The sequence below is a fragment of the Tachyglossus aculeatus genome, chromosome 5 (genome assembly GCF_015852505.1).
Source record: "Tachyglossus aculeatus isolate mTacAcu1 chromosome 5, mTacAcu1.pri, whole genome shotgun sequence".
In the NCBI taxonomy this organism is placed as follows: domain Eukaryota; kingdom Metazoa; phylum Chordata; class Mammalia; order Monotremata; family Tachyglossidae; genus Tachyglossus; species Tachyglossus aculeatus.
The window spans coordinates 157,009-179,057 of NC_052070.1; the positions used below are offsets into that span (position 1 = coordinate 157,009).

At 44.9% G+C, this 22,049-nt stretch overlaps 1 non-coding gene across 1 annotated transcript; it reads right to left on the reverse strand.

The window, feature by feature from the left end:
• Positions 1-1,018: 1,018 nt before the first annotated feature.
• On the reverse strand, positions 1,019-1,156 carry LOC119928983. Its single transcript, XR_005451127.1, has one exon. It is a non-coding gene; the product is annotated as a small nucleolar RNA SNORA7 (small nucleolar RNA).
• Positions 1,157-22,049: the final 20,893 nt, after the last annotated feature.

Here is a 22,049-nt window from a genome sequence, read left to right on the forward strand (position 1 = left end):
CAGGACTCCCAGGCCTCTATTCTTTCCACTAGGCCACGGTGCTTACCTTAGGCTACACTGCTTACCAACTGATCTGGTCCCTATCTGGTCTTCTCTCACTCAGTTGAAGCTGTTAATTTACAGAGACATTGTGAATTGTCATTTCTCATTGGCTACCTAGAAAGGAGGCTTGATCTTTGGGCCTTGCCAACAGACTCTAAAACCTTGTTAAAATTTAGAGACTGAGAGAATGTGGATCTTTCCTCATACCCAGGATCACTGTCTCTTGCTGTGGGAAGGGTTTGGAGCTGGAGCTACCACATCTCAGCAGAAGTTCTACTAAAATCCCCGGTTCCCAGGTAATAGTGAGATCAGAGGTGGGACACAGAGACTTAGAAATCATTCTCTTCCCATCCCCAGGCCTACTGCCCCGTTACAGAATGGGTTTGGAGTCAAGGCCACCACGTCTCAGAAGACGCTTTAATAAAGTTCCCTGTTCCCCGGGACAAATGAGATCAGAGAGGAACCCAGAAACTGAAACAGGAAGGGTGTGGAGCCGGGTCTGCCGGGGCCGCTGCCACCCCTTCTCCCCTGTCACAGCCACTCTGGCTGCTCAGGTGCAGAGCCATGGAGGGCCTGGGTAGAAGCAGGGCTCACCATATGTCCTACTGGAGTTGGGGCTCCCCTCCTTGGAGTACAGAGCCTCCAAAGTGGGAAGAAAAGAGGCAGAGGGGCTGAAAAGGGTAGAAGTTGTGCTCACCAGCACTGGGGAGATATATATTAATGAAAAGTGTATTATATATATATGTATAAATAAAATAATATGTATACATATGTCTTGTCATGCCGTCGAATCGTTTCCGACCCATACAGGCACCATGGACACGTCTCTACCAGAATGTCCCACTCTCCATCTGCAATATTTCTGGTAGTGTATCCATAGAGTTTTCTTGGTAAAAATACAGAAGTGGTTTACCATTGCCTCCTTCCACGCAGTCAACTTGAGTCTCCCACTGCTGCCCAGCATGGGTGAGTTTTGACTTGTAGCAGATTACCTTCCACTCGCTAGCCACTGGCCAAGCTAGGAATAGAATGGGCATGCCTCTGCTTGCCTCTCCCTCCCTTAGCCAAGACTGGTAGAGTACTGGAAACTCTCCAGGTGCGACCCTGAGAGGAGGATGCATACATACACATATATATTAATAAAAAGAATACCTACCACCACCTGCCCCAGGCCAGTCATATCCACTGATGGAGTATTTGGGTTTTTTTTATTTATTTAGGGCAGCATCAGTGGCAGCTCTCCAACTGCCTCTCCTCCCCTCCCCTCTCGCAGCCCCATGGCCGGGATGGGTAAGAAGCAGTGTGGCTTAGTGTAAAGAACATGGCCTTCGGAGTCAGAGGACATGGGTTCTAATCCCAGCCCCAACACTTGTCTGCTGTGTGACATTGGGCAAGCCTCTTAACTTCTCTGTACCTCAGTTACCTCATCTGTAAAATGGGGATTAAGACTGAGCCCCACGTGGGACAATCTGATTACCTTGTATCTACCCCAGTGCTTAGAACAGTGCTTGGCATATAGTTAGTGCTGAATAAATGCCATCTCCGGGACACCCCCAGCAGCATCGACCCCACTGGGGTCAGCCCTGCTGCAGGAGTCAGCACCAGGTCCATCCACATACTCTTCAATTTTGGAGGAAATCGTGCTTGCTTCTGCCAGTAGCCTGGGTTCCTTCCTCTCCGGCTTCACAGACAGTCCAGCTCCCCTCTTCTCCAACTCCTCCCACTTGCTTGCCAGACCGGATGGCCTAGTGACAATTCAGATTGCCCTGAAGACATGTGAGACTGCTAGCTGGTATATTATCTCGAAGGATTTCACCTGAAAAATGTGCCTCAGTGAAAAGTGTGCCATCCCGCTGGGGAATCCTTTTGGCCAAGCACTGTTCTAGTTGCTGGGGGACTGTGGGGTTTGAGGGTGGAAAGGGGTGCGGGCAGCAAAGTTCAATACAATCAGATCGGACTCAGTGGCTATTCGGGCATCTTTCAGTGGGGGCCAAGAGCAGCTGGAACAGCAAAACCTAAGTCTTTCCAGGAGATTGGGATGACCAAGTTCCTTGTCATCATCATCATCAATCGTATTTATTGAGAACTTACTGTGTGCAGAGCACCATACTAAGCGCTTGGGAAGTACAAGTTGGCAACATATAAGGATGGTCCCTACCCAACAGTGGGCTCACAGTCTAAAAGGGGGAGACAGAGAACAAAACCAAACCAAACATACTAACAAAATAAAATAAATAGAATAGATATGTACAAGTAAAATAAATAAATAAATAAATAAATAAATAAATAAATAGAGTAATAAATATGTACAAGCATATATACATATATACAGGTGCTGTGGGGAAGGGAAGGAGGTAAGATGGGGGGATGGAGAGAGGGACGAGGGGGAGAGGAAGGAAGGGGCTCAGTCTGGGAAGGCCTCCTGGAGGAGGTGAGCTCTCAGTAGGGCCTTGAAGGGAGGAAGAGAGCTAGCTTGGCGGATGGGCAGAGGGAGGGCATTCCAGGCCCGGGGGTCGATGGTGGGACAAGCGAGAACGAGGCACGGTGAGGAGATTAGCGGCAGAGGAGCGGAGGGTGTGGGCTGGGCTGGAGAAGGACAGAAGGGCGGTGAGGTAGGAGGGGGCGAGGTGATGGAGAGCCTTGAAGCCCAGGGTGAGGAGTTTCTGTCTGATACACAGATTGATCGGTAGCCGCTGGAGATTTTTGAGGAGGGGAGTAACATGCCCAGAGCGTTTCTGGACAAAGACAATCTGGGCAGCGGCGTGAAGTATGGATTGAAGTGGGGAGAGACACGAGGATGGGAGATTGGAGAGGAGGCTGATACAGTAGTCCAGACGGGATAGGATGAGAGCTTGAATGAGCAGGGTAGCGGTTTGGATGGAGAGGAAAGGGTGGATCTTGGCAATGTTGCGAAGCTGAGACCAGCAGGTTTTGGTGACGGCTTGAATGTGAGGGGTGAACGAGAGATCGAAGTCGAGGATGACACCAAGGTTGTGGACCTGTGAGACGGGAAGGATGGTAGTGCCGTCAACAGTGATGGGAAATTCAGGGAGAGGGCAGAGTTTGGGAGGGAAAATAAGGGGTTCAGTCTTGGATATATTGAGTTTTAGATGGCGGGCAGATGGAGAAGCAGCGTGGCTCAGTGGAAAGAGCCTGGGCTTTGGAGTCAGAGGTCATGGGTTCAAATCCCAGCTCCGCCAATTGTCAGCTGTGTGACTTTGGGCAAGTCACTTCACTTCTCTGGGCCTCAGTTACCTCGTCTGTAAAATGGGAATTAAAATGGGAATTAAGACTGTGAGCCCCCGTGGGACAACCTGATCACCTTGTAACCTCCCCAGCGCTTAGAACAGTGCTTTGCACATAGTAAGCGCTTAATAAATGCCATTATTATTATTATTATTATTATTATTATTATGTCCTGAAGGCAGAAGAAGACAGGAGCCTAACGGGAGGGAGAGAGAGCAGGGGCAGAGATGTAGATTTGGGTGTCATCAGCATAGATATGATAGTTGAAGCAGTGGGAGCAAATGAGTTCACCAAGGGAGTGAGTGTAGATAGAAAACAGAAGGGGACTAAGAACTGACCCTTGAGGAACCCCTGCAGTAAGGGGATTGGAGGGGGAGGAGGAGCCCACAAAGGAGATTGAGAATGAACGGCTAGAGATATAAGAGAACCAGGAGAGGATGGGGTCTGTGAAGCCAAGATTGGATAGCGTTTTCAGGAGAAGGGGCTGGTCCACTGTGTCAAAGGCAGTGAAGAGCTCTGGACCATATCTTCTGATCCTCGGTTCACCACCCCAGCTAGAAGGCTCTCTCCCTCTGAGTTGGTTTAACAAGGGTGCTTAGAACTAGCTCATTTAAATTCAAGTCAATAATGGACATTTACACTGGAGGAGTCATTCAAAAACACCTTTGGCTGTGTATATCTGGACTAAAGAGTCTGGGTTCTAATCCCGGCTCTTCCACTTGTCTGCTGTGTGACCTTGGGAAAGTCACTTCACTTCTCTGTGCCTTAGTTACCTCATCTACAAAATGGGGATTGAGACTGTGAGCCCCACTTGGGACAAGGGGCTGTGCCCAACCCAATTTCCTTGTATCTACCCCAGTACTTAATACATTGCCTCACACACAGTAAGCACTTAAATACCGTAATAGTTACTATTATTATTCTTATTTTAAAATTATATATAGTCATCCTTAGTTTTTGAAGAAAATGCTAAATAGCAGAAAGAAGGTCTTCTTATCCATACATATGAGAAAGTCTGAAAAGATGGATGTTTGACTGACCCTCCCTTCCCCGGTGTGTGTAGAACAAGGTAGTTCTTTGATGTGCTAATGAGTTTCTCTCATACATTGCCCCTCTGATTCCGACCTGCCTCTAGGCAATCTTTGTGAAGCCTTTGTCTCTCCCGAATACCACCTGCCAGACTAGCCTGTCTGCTACAGGGGTCCCCCAACAATCTTTGCTGTTTCACATTGTTTGATATTGGGCTTTCACAGTATCATTTACATATGATTTGTTCTGCCATCTCAGCTTTTTCCATTCACAACTGGTGAGCTCATGAGTTCCAGGACAAACACTGTGGGTACGCTTGTCCTGCCAATTGATGTGACATAGAATTTGTAGCAGTCACTGGTGAAATTGTTTGAGAAGCTAGATTTGTCTTCGGTTGGAGATCCGGGACTCACAGCCAGGTAGAAGGGCAGGCACCTATCAGATGTACCGATCGTGGCAGCTATTGATTGGTACAGGCCCATTACTGGGTAGAACAGAGAGAGAAAGCCATGCCTCCCTCCATGCTCCACCCCCAAAGGCCAGCAATCAAGTGCTCATATAGAGCCCATTAGTGCCTTCGCAAAGTGTCTCCTTTATTGTTGTTCATGGGATAATGAACAGTCACTAACAAGGCATCTTGTTGTGGGCTCACCACAATACCTTCTTTGGGACAATGAAATATATTGCACTGGACCACCTTTTTCCCCTTTAGTGAGGAAACTGTGATGACAAATCCAAAAATGAATCGTGAAAGCATGCTATCATAATCTAGTAAAGAAAGTATAACAGGGCAAAGAAACTGATAATATAGATCTTAGGACATTACAGGCTTGGAACAGGGCAACTTTCCTTAATTTTCTCATGTACAAAATACTGGGGAAATGCTTCCATTCACTCACTTCTACTCACTCACCTAACCAGTATCTGGCAGGTCTGGTTGAGATGACAACTTTAATTTGTTTTGAGGTTTTTAGGGAAAGGTAGTGTAATTTCTTTTATTGTATTAGTTAAGCACTTACTATGTGCCAGGTACTGTACTAAGTGCTGGGGTACAAGCTAATACAAGCTAATCAGACTGGACACAAAATCCATGTCCAACATAGGAGACACAGTCAATCCCCATTTTACAGATGAGTGAACTGAAGCACAGAGAAGTTAAGGGACTTGCCCAAGATCACACAGCAGACAAGGGGAAGAACCAGGATTAGAACTCATGTCCTTCTGACTCCCAGGCCCATGCTCTATCTATTAGGCCATGGTGCTCCTGTAATTATTTGAATGCTTTAGCTTTATAAGGAAGGAATAGACAACATCTTCCCTGAATAGATAGATGTTATGGTTTTTCTCAGTCTGTGTCAGAACTCTTGCATCACAGCCTTTCAACAGTGGTCACAGAAATCAGTAAAGGCACCAACTCACTGAGTTTACATGCTACTTTCCTTATGAAGGGACACTGGTATTAACTCTACATTTCTCCCATTACAAAAAACATGGGATGAAAACATGTTGATGAACACAGAAGTAAGCAAAAGTCTCAGGGTCAGTATTTTGGTAGGAAAAGCAGGATGTCCTAGCGAACAGAGCATGGACCTCCAATTGTCTGCTGTGGGACCATGGGCAAGTCACTTAACTTCTCTGTGCTTCAGTTACCTCAACTGTGAAATGGGAATTAAGACTGTGAGTCCCTTGTGGGACAGGGACTGTGTTCAACCCAATTTGTATCCAACCCAGCACTTAGTGCAGTGCCTGGCACCAAGTAAGCACTCAACAAATACCACCATTATCATTATGATCACTATTAATAATAATAAATGCAGTTTTTTTATAGCAGAGTGTTTACCTAGGTATACTTGACATTGCTACTAACTAAAATATTTAATCTGAAGTTGTGGTGTGACTGAAGAAACAAATAGTTATAACTCACACATTCCAAACCACTGCATTCACCTGGAGCTATTCCCAATTCTGCCTCTTGTTCACTTGATCTTTCCAGACTTTCACTGTTTGTTTTTTTCAAACAGAAGATCATGATACCGAGAGGCTGATTGTCACATGCCATGCTGGTCTACTTGCTGTTGCTGTCTCCCAACAAATTGCAGCTTTGACAGTTTGTTGAGATCTTTAAAACATTTGTCTGCTTGGGGAGCCCATTTAAACTCACTTGGTTGATTATCCTGTTGTGATCTGCCCTCCTCACATAATCTGCCCAACCAAATCAATCAATCAATCAATTGTATTTATTGAGTGCTTACTGTGTGCATAGCACTGTACTAAGCACTTGGGAAGTACAAGTTGGCAACATATAGAGATTGTCCCTACCCAACAGTGGGCTCACAGTCTAGAAGGGGGAGACAGAGAACAAAACCAAACATACTAACAAAATAAAGTTAATAGAATAGATAAGTACAAGTAAAATAAATAACTAGAGTAATAAATACGTACAAACATATATACATATATACAGGTGCTGTGGGGAAGGGAAGGAAGTAAGGCCGGGGGGTGGTGAGGGGGACGAGGGTGAGAGGAAGGAAGGGGCTCAGTCTGGGAAGGCCTCCTGGAGGAGGTGAGCTCTCAGTAGGGCCTTGAAGGGAGGAAGACAGCTAGCTTGGCGGATGTTGGGAGGGAGGGCATTTCAGGCCAGGGGAATGATGTAGGCCAAGGGTCAAAGGCGGGACAGGTGAGAACAAGGCATGGTGAGGAGATTAGTGGCAGAGGAATGGAGGGTGGGGCTGGGCTGTAGAAGGAGAGAAGGGAGGTGAGGTAGGAGGGGGCAAGGTGATGGAGAGCCTTGAAGCCGAGGGTGAGGAGTTTCTGCCTGATGTGCAGGTTGATTGATAGCCACTGGAGATTTCTGAGGAGGGGAGTAACATGCCCAGAGCATTTCTGGACAAAGACAATCCAAGCAGCGGCGTGAAGTATGAATTGAAGTGGGGAGAGAGAAGAGGATGGGATATCGGAGAGGAGGCTGATACAGTAGTCCAGACGGTATAGGATGAGAGCTTGAATGAGCAGGGTAGCGGTTTGGATGGAGAGGAAAGGGCGGATCTTGGCAATTTTGCAGAGCTGAGACCGGCAGGTTTTGGTGACGGCTTGAACCAAATGGTTCACCAATGAGCACTGTTTCAGTGCTTACTGCATAGCTGACAGAAAGAAAGGCTCAAGAATCCAGATGAGATGCAAGTAGTAAGTTCAGGCCTCTCAGCCACAAAAGAGTAGGACATAAAAACTTTATAGATTTTCATTGGGAATGATACTGGATGCCATGTAACTGGCCTTCTGCATCCCAAACGTATATTTGTACTTTAATACGATTTTTCACTTCTTTGTCTATTCCTTTGTCACTAGATTTTGGATTACCTAGGTAGTTAAATGGTACAGAAAAGATTTTTCTTTTGGGGATGAAAAAATCATTGGTGGTGTCGAGAATTTGCCCATTCTGCACATAAGGATGTATTAAACTATGTGTTGCATCCTTTAATGAAAAAAATACTGCATAAATATAGCCACTAGGAGCCTTAGATAGTCTCACATTATGTATATGATTACTATCTGACTATAAGACTGTCACATGCAACAGAGTGACACTGTTACAAGATTGTATTAACATATGATCCATTTAGTGGAGAAAACTTTCCTTGGGTAATGAACATGGTTTTTTTAGTCATTTACTATGTGTCAGAAATTGCAATAAACACTGTGGTAGCTACAAGCTAATCATGTTGGACACAGTCCATGCCCCACATGGGACTCACAGTCTTAATCCCCATTTTACAGCTGAGGTGATTGAGGCATAAAGTTAAGTGACTTGTCCAAGGTCCAGCAACAGACAAAGATGGAGCCAGGATTTGCTAGTCTTGTTACTATTTGATTGGGGTCCTATAAGATCTGGGGGAATTATATGGTTAAACCGAAAATATTTCACATTTAGATGCAGTGCTTACTAAATCTCACAGAGTATGTTCTGCAAAGTTGAAAGACCCAATTAATCCTTCAGTGACTACATCATAGAACTCATTTCATTGGGACTGGAGCAAGTAAATGCTTTTTTGAGGAAATCTCAACAGAAGAGAGGCAGGGATAGTTTACCTAGCAGAAGTATGTGTAGGATTGATGGTCTTGGGGGAAGAGAGCTTCTCCCACCATAATGAATACATGTCTTATCCAAGGAAAACATGAGGCACTTTCTTGTTCTTCCTCAGCCCCATGGAACTACAACTGTCCACAGGATCATACAACTGGATGGGAATGTTTCCAGATTACAGAGTTCCTACTGCCTGCCCTTCTGTTGAGACACAGAAAGCACTGAAGCAGGAAATAGCATCTGTTTTATTCCTCTCATGGTTTTTTGTGCTCTACTTTTCACCCTTAGGCTTAAATTAATTTTATCTGTGTGTTTGTCAGAATGAGAGTGACAACATTTGTGAAGCATCATGAACAGCATGTTCCTAAGTGGAAAAATCTGTTTGAGTTTTCAATAATCAGTTCCAATCAACCATAGTCTTCAACATAAAGAAATTCATCACTAAGAGAAGCTACAAAGCATTACAACATCCTTCTGGATTGAACTCAGCAGGAACTATTCCTTTTGCACAGATAAAAACAGATGTAATGCCACCTACAATTAATTGAAGGGATGAACAGTTTAGAAAGAGAAACTACTGACATTGATATTATCTCTTTTGGACAATGAAGCTGGTAACAGTTTCCCAATCTAGTCCACCATGGTTTTTGGTATACTTAATTTTGATAATTTCTTTGTAAGATATTAATAAAATCATTGACTCTCTCAAAACCTATCATACGCATCTTAGGGGAAATGAAGAGAATCAGAAAAGGCCTAAATAAAATTATCTTGTTGGTTCCAAGCTTTCAGGGTTGGAACTTTCTTTAACTTTGCAGCTTTCCAAGAAGAGGTGTAAGTATTTTAGTGTTTGCTATTTCATTCTGATCTTCACCCTCTGCCTGTGTGTATGGGCAGATGCATGGCTTAGTGGAAAGAGCACTGGCTTGGGAGTCAGAGGCTGTGGATTCTAATCTCGGCTCAGCCATTTGTCAGCTGTGTGACTTTGGGCAACTCACTTAACTTCCCTGTGCCTCAGTTGCCTTACCTGTAAAATGCAGATTTACACTGTGAACCCCATGTAGGACAACCTAAATACCTTGTATCTACCCCAGAACTTAGAACAGTGCTTGGCACATAGTAAGCACTTAATGCCATCATCATCATCATTATCATCATCATCATCAACAGTTCTGATGATGTTTCAGCTACTGTCCATTGTCATTAGGAAGATTTGATGCTCATTTTTTTGTCAGTCATTGTCCAAGCTGGGAAAAGAGTCAAGCTACCAAGATCTTCATGCCACAGACTTTAGGCTTTGATAGGGTCAGAGCATGGCAGTGGGTAAAATGAGTATAACCATCACCTCCAAGCCCCATGCCAATCCCTTCCCCAAGCCTGCCCTGGAAAAGACTATGCTGATGGCACAGAGCCCTCTCTGGCCCCAAAGCAGGGCTGTTGCCATTTCATCACCACCATCAGCGCCACCATTTCTCCTGTAGACTGCACTTGCTGGCATCATTCATTCATTCATTCATTCATTCAATTCTATTTATTGAGCACTTACTGAATGCAGAGTACTGTAGTAAGCACTTGGGAAGTATGAGAAGCAGCGTGGCTCAGTGGAAAGAGCCTGGGCTTCGGAGTCAGAGGTCAGGGGTTTGAATTCCGGCTCCACCACTTGTCCGCTGTGTGACTTTGGGCAAGTCACTTCACTTCTCTGGGCCTCAGTTCCCTCATCTGTAAAATGGGGATGAAGACTGTGAACCCACGTGGGACAACCTGATCATCTTGTACTCCCCCCCAGTGCTTAGAACAGTGCTGCGCACATAGCAAGTGCTTAATAAATGCCATTATTATTATTATTATTATTACTACAAGTTGGCAACATATAGAGACAGTCCCTATCCAACAATGTGCTCACAGTCTAGAAGGTGGAGACAGACAACAAGACAAAACATGTAGACAGGTGTCAAAATCGTCAGAACAAATAAAATTAAAGCTATGTGCATATCATTAACAAAAGAAATAGAATAGGAAATATGTACAACTAAAATAGAGTAATAAATCTGTACAAATACATACAACTGCTGTGGGGAGGGGAAGGAGGTGGGGGGGGGGATGGGGAGGAGAAGAGGAAAAATGGGGGCTCAGTCTGGGAAGGCCCCCTGGAGGAGGTGAGCTCTCAGTAGGGCTTTGAAGGGAGGAAGAGAGCTAGCTTGGCGGATGTGTGGAGGGAGGGCATTCCAGGCCAGGGGAAGGATGTGGGCCAGGGGTTGACAGCGGGACAGGAGAGAATGAGGCACTGTGAGGAGGTTAGCAGTAGAGGAGTGGAGGGTGTGGGCTAGGCTGTAGAAAGAGAGAAGGGAGGTGAGGTAGGAGTGGGCGAGGTGATGGACAGCCTTGAAGCTGAGAGTGAGGAGTTTTTGCTTGATTCGTAGGTTGACAGGCAGCCACTGGAGATTTTTGAGGAGGGGCGTTATATGTCCAGAGCATTTCTGTAAAGATAACCTGGGCAGCAGAGTGAAATGTAGACTGAAGTGGGGAGAGACAGGGGGATGGGAGATCAGAGAGGAGGCTGATGAGGTAATCCAGTCAGGATAGGATGAGAGATTGAACCAGCAAGGTAGCGGTTTGGATGAAGAGGAAAGGGCAGATCTTAGTGATGTCTTGGAGGTGAGATCGGCAGGTTTTGTTGACAGATTGGATGTGTGGGGTGAATGGGAGAGCGATGTCGAGGAAGACACCAAGATTGTGGGCTTGTGAGACGGGAAGGATGGTAGTGCCATCTACAGTGACAGGAAAGGGAGAGGACAGGGTTTGGTTGGGAAGATAATCAATCAATCAATCAATCATATTTATTGAGCGCTTACTGTGTGCAGAGCACTGTACTAAGTGCTTGGGAAATACAAGTTGGCAACATATAGAGACGGTCCCTACCCAACAGTGGGCTCACAGTCTAGAAGGGGGAGACAGAGAACAAAACCAAACATATTAACAAAATAAAATAAATAGAATAGATATGTACAAGTAAAATAAATAGAGTAATAAATATGCACAAACATATATACATATATACAGGTGCTGTGGGGAAGGGAAGGAGGTAAGACGGGGGATGGAGGGGGGACGAGGGTGAGAGGAAGGAGGGGACTCAGTCTGGGAAGGCCTCCTGGAGGAGATGAGCTCTCAGTAGGGCCTCGAAAGGAGGAAGAGAGCTAGCTTGGCGGATGTTGGGAGGGAGGGCATTTCAGGCCAGGGGGATGACGTGGGCCGGGGGTCAACAGTGGGACAGGCGAGAACGAGGCACGGTGAGGAGATTAGCAGCAGAGGAGCAGAGGGTGCGGGCTGGGCTGTAGAAGGAGAGAAGGAAGGTGAGGTACGAGGGGGCGAGGTGATGGACAGCCTTGAAGCCGAGGGTGAGGAGATTCTGCCTGATGTGCAGATTGATTGGTAGCCACTGGAGATTTTTGAGGAGGGGAGTAACATGCCCAGAGTCTTTCTGGATAAAGACAATCCGGACAGCAGTGTGAAGTATAGATTGAAGTGGGGAGAGACACGAGGATGGGAGATAAGAGATAAGAATTTCACTCTTGGACATATTGTGTTTTAGATGGCGGGCAGACATCCAGATGGAGATGTCTTGAAGGCAAGAGGAGCCACGAGCCTGAAGAGAGGGAGAGAGAGCAGGGGCAGAGATGTAGATTTGGGTGTCATCAGCGTAGAGATAATAGTTGATGCTGTGAGAGCGAATGAGTTCACCAAGGGAGTGAGTGTAGATACAGAACAGAAGGGGACCAATCAATCAATCAATCAATCGTATTTATTGAGCGCTTACTATGTGCAGAGCACTGTACTAAGCGCTTGGGAAGTACAAATTGGCAACACGTAGAGACAGTCCCTACCCAACAGTGGGCTCACAGTCTAAAGAACTGACCCGTGAGGAACCCGTACAGTAAGAGGATAGGAGGGAGAGGAGGAGCCCACAAAGGACTGAGAATGAGCAGCTGGAGAGATAAGAGGAGAGCCAGGAGAGGACAGAGTCTGTGAAGCCAAGTTTGGATAGCATGTTGAGGAGAAGGGGGTGATCCATATTGTCGAAGGCATCAGGGTTTTAGCTAGGAGACAGCATTGCCCAGCTTTGGGAAAACCTCCCTCACCACCCTCCCCAAACACAACGGGCCCATTCAGTGGCTAGTGACCAAGATTTCAACGTAGGCTGCTGGGCACCACTTGGTCCAGTGCAGCACTGTCTCCCAACCAGAACCTCATCCTCGAATAGAACGGGAGCCAATGGCAGTAGCTCAGCTGAAGAACCGAGGTTTCTGGAGGTGGCAGCAGAAGCAGAGGCAGTAGCAGGGGTGGCAGCAGAGGTGTAGAGAGGGGATTCAGACTTGATTCATTCTAGCCAATGGATGCCATCACTCCATCGCAAACTCCAGCTAGCGCTACACTCACGCGGGGACTTTAGACAAGAATGGACCACTGAGGGAGCAGGTCAAGTCGTGGGCGTGAACAAAGCTGGAGCTGCCCAGGAGACAAAAAGTGAGAGGCCCCCAGAGATGCTCCCTGTGGCCTTGTTGGTGAGCAATACATCACCAGTTTGGTGTCTTCTTCTCTTCCATGGTGTCTTCCACCATGAGTTGCCCTGTACTGGATCAGCTCTAGTCATAATTCAACTCAGTAGGACTCCAAATCAACCCACCAGTGATATTTATGGAGCACTAACTATGTGCAGAGCACTGTACTAAGCCCTTGGGAGAGTACAGTATAAACAAATAAATATAAATATAATGACATTTATTAAGCGCTTACTATGTGCAAAGCACTGTTCTAAGCACTGGGGAGGACACAAGGTGATCAGATTGTCCCACGGGGGGCTCACAGTCTTCATCCCCATTTTATAGATGAGGTAACTGAGGCCCAGAGAAGTTAAATGACTTGCCCAAAGTCACACAGCTGACAAGCGGCAAAGCCGGCATTTGAACCCATGACCTCTGACTCCAAAGCCTATGCTCTTTCCACTGAGCCACGCTGCTTCCCTTAGAGTTGGTAAGCATGATCCCTGCCTCAAGGTGCTCACAATCTAATTAAGAAGACAGAAAGTAAAATTAATTACAGATAGGGAAGCAACAGTGTACATGAATAGGCTCATAAATTCTGTGGGGGTGGCAAGGGGAGTATTAAAGTGCTTAGTGGGCATGAATTCAAATACGTAGGTGACATGGAGAAAGGAGAGAGTGGAGAGGTGAAAGATTAGGGAAGGTTTCTTAGAGGGGATGTGATTTTAGTAGGGCTCCAAAGACAGGGAGAGCAGTGGCTCCCATGTCCCAAATGGAGGTCACAGTCGTTCATTCAGTCATTCAGTCATAGATATTGAGCATTTACTGTGTGCAAAGCACTGTACTAAGTGCTAGGAGAGTGCAATATAACAATAAACAGACACATTCTCTGCCCAGAGTGAGCTCACAGTCTTAATCCCCATTTTACAGATGAAGTAACTGAGGCACAGAACAGTTAAGTGACTTCCACAAGGTCACACAGCAGTCGAGCGACAGAGATGGGACTAAAACCCATGTCCTTCTTACTTCCAGGCCCATGCTCTATCCACTAGGCCATGCTGCTTGTTTTGGATTTGAAGAGGGAGGGAGTTCCAGGCAGGAATACGATTGATGATGATGAGCAAGGTGTGGGCAAAAGAGTTCAGCTGAGCTTGATCATACAGAATATTTTCTGCATGATCATACATATCACTCAATAGAAGCAGTGAGGCTCATATAAACATTTGGGGGCTTTGGAAAAATTCCCCTAAAAACCTTAAGGTCTGGCTCCTCGCTCTCTTACCGACTACTGTGAACTTAAAGAGAAGCAAGAAAATGCCCAGTGTCATGAATTCCCATTCCCGTTATGTAACAAACTTGTTCGGACAGCTCAGGTACCTCTGGTTTCTAATCTGGAAAAGACCAAGCTACTTTGTACAGATAACGGAATTGAAAAAGTCAATGAGATAAATGCAAAGTAACTTAGTTATGGTATTCCTGGAGAGCTTACTTTTTGCTAAGTGGTGCAGAAGATCGAGCAGATCAAGACAGTCAGATCAGACACAGTCCTTGTTCTACCAGGGAGTCACAGTCGAAAGGAGCAAGGGCTTGGTAGTCAGAGGACATGGGTTCTAATCCCAGCTCTGCCACTCGTCTGCTGTGTGAACTTGGGCAACTCATTTTACTTCTCTGGGACTCAGTTCTCTCATCTGTAAAATGGGGATTGAGACTGTGAGCCCCATACGGGACAACCTGATTACCTTGTATCTACTCCAGCGCTTAGAGCAGTGATTGGCACAAAGTAAGTGCTCAACAAATCCCATAATTATTATTATTTGCTTGTATCCACTCCAGTGCTAAGTACAGAAGCAGCATGGCTTAGTGGAAAAGCATGGGCTTGGGAGTCAAAGGTTGTGAGTTCTAATCCCGGCTCCACAGCTTGTCAGCTGTGTGATTTGGGGCAAGTCACTTAACTTCTCTGTGTCTCAGTTACCTCATCTGTAAAATGGGGATTAAGATTGTGAGCCCCACGTGGGACAACCTGATGACCTTGTATCTCCCCCAGTGCTTAGAACAGTGCTTGGCACATAGGAAGTGCTTGACAAACACCATCATTATTATTGAAAGGGAGGGAGAGCATGAGGCTCTGAGGGTTTAAGTTACTTGCCCTAGGTTTCCACAGCAGGGCAGAGGCAAAGTAGCAATAGTAGCATTTATTGAGCACCCACTTGGTGCACTGTATTAGGAGTTTGGGAATTAGTTGGGACTAGAATTCAGTCTTCTGACCCCAAGTCCTGTGCTCATTTCCCTAGTTCAGTATGAAAAACAGAATCATTTCTAGGGTCACTAGAATCTCTAGGTATAAATGCATTCATCTCCATATCTCTGCAAGCTAGAGCGCTGCCTCTCCACATTTCCAAGCCAAGCCACCAAGGAAGTTCACCGGTTTTGCTCAATATAATTAAGGCTGTCAGTAAGGTACAACAAGAGAATTAATCCATTCATTGTTTTTCACCCAAGCTTGATGCTAAATCCATGTGCTAACAAGTTGCCCTAGAGGACTTGTTCATTGAAGCTGAAATCTTTGATAAATAACACTAACTGAATAGTCTTAAGTCACTCAGCCAATCGTATTTATTGAGTGCTTATCGAGTGCAGAGCACTATACAAAGCACTTGGGAGAATACAGTATAATAATATAACAGACACTTTCCCTGCCCACAGTGAGCTTATAGTCTAGAGGTGACTCTTAAGGAACTGATTCCAATGATTCCCCTTTTCAAGCTCTCCTACTAGACTGTGAGTTCCTTGAGGGCAGATGTAGGGTCCATCAATTCTATTGTACTGTACTCACCCAAGGACTTCTGACCTAATTATCTTGTATCTAACTCAGTGAGTAGTACAGTGCTGGGTACATAGTAAGTGCTTAACAAATGCCACCATTATTATAATTAGGCTCTTAGAAGAGTGCTCTGGACACAGTTATTACTCAAAACATGCCATTGATTGATGGATGTGTTTCAGGGAGCAGTAAATGTTAATTCAAAAGAAAAAGGTGAAGGCCGAACTCTCTAAGTGGCAGGGGGCTGGGGTTTTTTTTTTTCATTATGTCCAGTGAAAGCTTTCAGGAAGGTCAGAGTATGAGCTGAAACCATTTTAGTGGGAATCATATGAGAAGTCAATGGTAAGTTTAGAGCCAAATTTCAGCAATGACTTGAATCTATATTTCCTCATCATCCACAACCAGTCAAATGTGGTCTTTCTAATTCATTCATTCATTCATTCATTCAATCATATTTATTGAGCACTTACTGTGTGCAGAGCACTGTACTAAGAGCTTGGGAAGTACAAGTTGGCAACATATCGAGACAGTTCCTACCCAACAGTGGGCTCACAGTCTAGAAGGGGGAGACAGAGAACAAAACAAAACATATTTACAAAATAAATAGAATAGACTCTCATTTAGTAGCTTCTTCTCATTAAGAAGCAGCGTGGCTCAGTGGTAAGAGCCCGGGCTTTGGAGACAGAGGTCTTGGGTTCAAATACCGGCTCCGCCACTTGTCAGCTGGGTGACTTTGGGCAAGTCACTTCACTTCTCTGGGCCTCAGTTCCCTAATCTAATTGCTAGTACCATTCGAGGCATTCAATACTGCTGGAAGAGTGCCTTTGGGAAGACAACGATTTTACCCTTTTTAGGACTCTGAAGGCAGTAGAATATTGCATCGCCATTGCTGTTCCTTCCGGGTAGGTTATGTTGAAGAAGGGAATGAGGCAGGTGGTCTGAAGAATGGGAATGGGAATGGTCTGGGGCAGCTGGGTTCTATGTCCAACTCTGCCACTGACCTTTGGTGTCATCTCAACCATAATGGGCCTCAGTGTACTTGTAGGGAAGGAGTCCTGTGAGCCCATTGTTGGGTAGGGACCATCTCTATATGTTGCCAACCTGTACTTCCCAAGCACTTAGTACAGTACTCTGCACACAGTAAGTGCTCAATAAATACGATTGAATGAATGAATTAATGAAGTAACTGGCAAAGTGTGGCAAACCCAGAAGCTACAGTGGGGACTCGTGACAGCAACTATATCTGCTTTGCCATGATTGTGCATGGAAGAAATGTCTGCAAACAAGGGATATTGGGAGAGGAGCAGGCAAGGTAACAGCATGGCCTAGTGGAAAGAGCACTGGCCCAGTAGTCAAAAGACCTCGGTTCTAATCCTGGCTCTGCCACTTGCCTGCTGTGTGGCTTTGAGCAAGTCATTTAACTTCTCTGTGCCTCAGTTTCCTCATCTGTAAAATGGGTATTCAATATTTGGGACTGTGAACCCCATATGGGACAGGGACTGTGTCCAATCTGATTATCTTGTAGCTACCCCAACACTTAGGACAGTGCCTGGCACAGAGTAAGCACTTAACAAATTTCACAGTAATTATTATTAGTAGCAGTAGTAATAGAAACAATAAATGGTCGCTGTTTCAGCAAAAGGTGATCAATGAAAAACTTCTCCCTTTCATTTGGCTGATCAGAAGTGACCAGGCCAGGGAGAGCTACAATGAAGAATCGCAAAGATCAGAGAAAGGAAGGAGAAAGACACTCCCTGCTTTAAGAACTCACCTAGAATGTCACAAGTTTGGGTTTTCAAGCCAAAAGATCCCTCAGGTTAAACCTTATTTCTTTAAAGGGAAGTTTTGCATCTGTTCACCAGGATGCTAAAAGATTGTACAACATAATATTTTGGTAAAATTTAGAAACAGATTCCAGTTGTCTTCTGGAGAAAAGTTGGTTTCAGCCCAGCCACTTGCAAGAACGGGGGAACCTGTCTCCCTCTGCCCTAAGCAGAAAATCAGGCAAGAGAGAAATGGGGTAATTGAACTGAAAGGGAAGACTGAACCGATTAAAAATGGGGTCTGATAGTAGCTGTTATATCAAACATGGAAAAAGGTATATCCCATAGGTTTTTTTCTTCCTTCCAAAATGTTTCTTCCACCCTCCCAAATTTGCAGTTTTCCCATTTCAAATTACCATGAACTTGTACTTCCCAAGCGCTTAGTACAGTGCTCTGCACATAGTAAATGCTCATTAAATATGATTGAATGAATGAATGAATGAAATAGCTAGAGAAGCAGTGTGGCTTAATGGAAAGAGCACGGGCTTGGGAGTCAGAGGTCATGGGTTCCAATCCCACCTCTGCCACTTGTCAGCTATGTGACTTTGGGCAAGTCACTTAACTTCTCAGTGCCTCAGTTACCTCATCTGTAAAATGAGGATTAAGACTGTGAGCCCCATGTGGGACAGCCTGATTACCTTGTATCTACCCAGGCACTTAGAACAGTGCTTCTCACATAGTAAGTATTTAACAAATGCCGTCATTATTATTAATATTATTATTTGGGTAGTCTGCTTTACTCATGTTCCTTATATATCCCGTTTAGCAGCAGTGTGATATGTTAAGCATTAATTCAGTATTTGTAAACTGCTTTCCAGGATATAATGATAATTAATAATTGTGGTATTTGTTAAAAGTTTACTATGTGCCAAGCACTGTTCTAAACACTGTCATAGATACAAGGTAATCAGGTTGTCCCACGTGGGGCTCACAGTCCTAATCCCCATTTTACAGATGAGGTAACTGAGTGGCTTGCCCAAGGTTACATAGCAGACTAGTGGCAGAGCAGAGATTAGAACCCACATCCTTTGACTCCCAAGCCCATGCTCCTCCCAATGCTTAGGGCAGTGCTTGGCACATAGTAAGTGCTTAACAAATACCATTATTATTATTATTATTTCCACTTAGCCACACTTATGCTTATGCATGTAATCGTGTATTGCCAATTGATATGCAATCTGGCATTTGAATGGTGCTGATAAAACTGCCCTAGAAGTCAGAGTGCCTGTGGTCAGTCTAGAACTCTCAGACTTCTAGATCCAACTACAACCTCTTTACCTGCCTTCTCTACCACACACTCCCTCTTGGCAAACCTGTCCTTTGCCCCACAAAGCCCTCAGATCTAGAGACCCACATCAATTTTCTGAAGTCATCATGCCCTATTTAGTCTCTATATCCAAAGTACATTCCCTGAGTGCACTATTGGTGCCCTCAACACCACCCACTCTACTGAACTCAACTCACTCACAACCCAATTTCATTCAGTCATATTTATTAAGTGCTTACTATGTGCAGAGCACTGTGCTAATAACTTGGGGAAGGACAGTACAACAATAAACAGTGACAATCCCTGCCCACAACGAGCTCACAGTCTCCCTTCATTGTTCTTATACCACTAATCCATAACTCTGGATCACCTCTGCAGTCTGCTTTTTTCGCTCCTGTGCATGAGCCACAGAGCACTGCTGGTGGAAATCCAGGTATCTGAGAAAAATAAGACAAATAAAATAAAATGAAACCAAGCTTGTCGATCTCAAATTATCCTTGCCTGTTTTAACTCTGCTCTCTACTCCACCTGGAAAAATTATTTTTCTACTCTTACTGACTCCCAAGCCCTTTGCCTTCACCAGTTTTTTGTATTTGGTTTTCTTTTTGTGGTGTTTTTAATGGTATTTCATTCAATTGTATTTATTGAACGCTTACTATGTACAGAACACTGTACTGTGTTCAGCGCTTAGAACAGTGCTTTGCACATAGTAAGTACTTAACAAATACCATTATTATTATTACTAAGCGCTCGGAAGAGTACAATACAACAATAGATACATTCCTGGGTCACAATGAGCTTACATTGTTAAGCACTTACTACGTGCCAGGCATAGTAATAAGTGCTGGTATAAATACAAGTTAATCAGGTCGGACACACGCCATGTTCCACATGGGACTCACAGTCAATCTCATTTTACAGATGAGGTAACTGAGGCCCAGGTTTCACACAGCAGACAAGTGGCGGAACCAGGGTTAGAACTCAGGTCTTTTTGAGTTCCAGAACTATGTTCTCTCTTCTAGGCCACGAGACCACATAGCTTCTCATGGAAGTTGTTTCAGATATTCAACTCCCTCCTCAAACTCCCTTTTCCACTGCACCCCCAATCTCTTGCCACTAATGACCTGACCACATATTTTCAATTTTCTCAATAAAGTATCAGGTGGGATCTCCCTAAAATCTCCCCTGCTCCTCTCCAGTCCCTCCTTCCTCCTTCCCCTTCTTACACTCTCCAATCTTTTCCAGGAGTATCTCAGAGAATTCTTGTCTCCTCTCAGAATCCATCCCCTCCATATGCACCTCCAACCCAACACTTAACCACTTATCAAAGTACTTGCCTCTAACCATTTTCCCTCCCTGACTGACATCTTCAACTGTTCACTCTCCAATGGCTTCTTTCTCACTGCTTTCAAACATGCTCATGTATCCCCAATCCTAAAAACCCTCCCTTAACTCCAGCATCCTCCAGTTACCTCCCCATCAATCATTCGTATTTATTTAGTGCTTATTGAGTGTAGAGCACTGTACTAACTGCTTGGGAGAGTATAAGACCATTCATTCAATTGTATTTATTGAATGCTTACTGTGTGCAGAGCACTGTACTAGGTGCTTGGAAAGTACAATACAGCAATACAGAGAGACATTCCCTGGCCATAACAGGCTTATAGTCTAGATGTGGAGAGACAGACAATAAAACAAGTAAACAGGCATCAATATAAATAATAATAATAATAATAATAATAATAATGATGGCATTTGTTAAGCACTTACTATGCACAAAGCACTGTTCTAAGCGCTGGGGGGGATACAATGTGATCAAGTAGTTGTCCCACGGGGGGCTCACAGTCTTAATCCCAATTTTTACAGATGAGGGAACTGAGGCTCAGAGAAGTGGAGTGACTTGCCCAAGGTCACACAGCAGACTTGTGGCGGAGCAGGGATTCGAACCCACGACCTCTGACTCCAAAGCCTGGGCTCTTTCCACTGAGCCACGCTGCCACAGAATTATATATATACATATATATATACATACATATATATATATACATAAATTCTATGGGGCGGGGAGTGGAGGGGAAGAGCAAAGAGAGCAAGTCGAAGTGACGTGGAAGGATGGGGGAGCTGAAGAAGAGGGGGCTTAGTCTGGGAATAAAGAGAGACAATCCCTGCCCACAACAGGCTTACAGTCTGGCAGGGGAGGGGGTAATAATGGTATTTATTAAGCGCTATGTGCCAGATACTATACAAGCACTAGGGTGGATACAAGCAAATCGGGTTGGACATAGTTCCTGTCCTGCAGAGGACTCATGGTCTTAATCCCCATTTTACAGATGAGGTAACTGAGACATAGAGAAATGAAGTGACTCACCCAAGGCCACACAGCAGAGTTGGGATTAGAACCCATGACCTCCTGACTCCCAGGCTTGTGTTCTATCCATTACACCATGCTACTTCACTACGCCATGCTACAACAGAGTTGGTAGACATGTTCCCTGCCTGATTGAGCTTACAGTTTAGGGAGTGGGGGTATAGAAATTGATATAAGTGAATAAATCTTGGATATGTGCTTAAGTGCTGTGAAGCTGAAGGAGGGGTGAATAAAAGGTTCAAATCCAAGTACAAAGGTGACACAGAAGGGAATGGGAGAAGAAGTGAGGGCTAGTTGGGAAAAGCATCTTGGAGGAGATGTGCTTTCAGTAAGGCTTTGAAGGTAGAGGAGTGATAGTCTGTCGGATTTGAGGAGGGAAGGGCGTTCCAGACCAAAGGTAGGATGTAGGTGAGAGGTCAGAGGCGAGATAGAGGAAACTGAAGTACAGTGAGGAGGTTGGCATTAGAGGAGTGAAGTGTGCAAGCTGTGCTGTAGTAAGTTAATACAATCACTCATTCTATCCTGCCTGGATTACTGTATCAGTCTCCTTGCTGACCTCCCAGCCTCCTGTCTCTCCCCTCTCCTGTTTGTACTTCACTCTACTGCCTGGATCATTTTTCTACAAAAACATTCAGGACATGTTTCTCCACTCCTCAAGAAACTCCAGTGTTTACCCATCCACCTCTGCAAACAAAAACTCACCACTAGCTTTAAATCACTCCATTACCTTGCCCCCTCTTTCCTCACCTTACTACTCTCCTTCTACACCCCACCCTTCACATTTCAATCCTCTAATGCTAACCTTCTCACTGTACCTCAGTCTCATCTATCTCA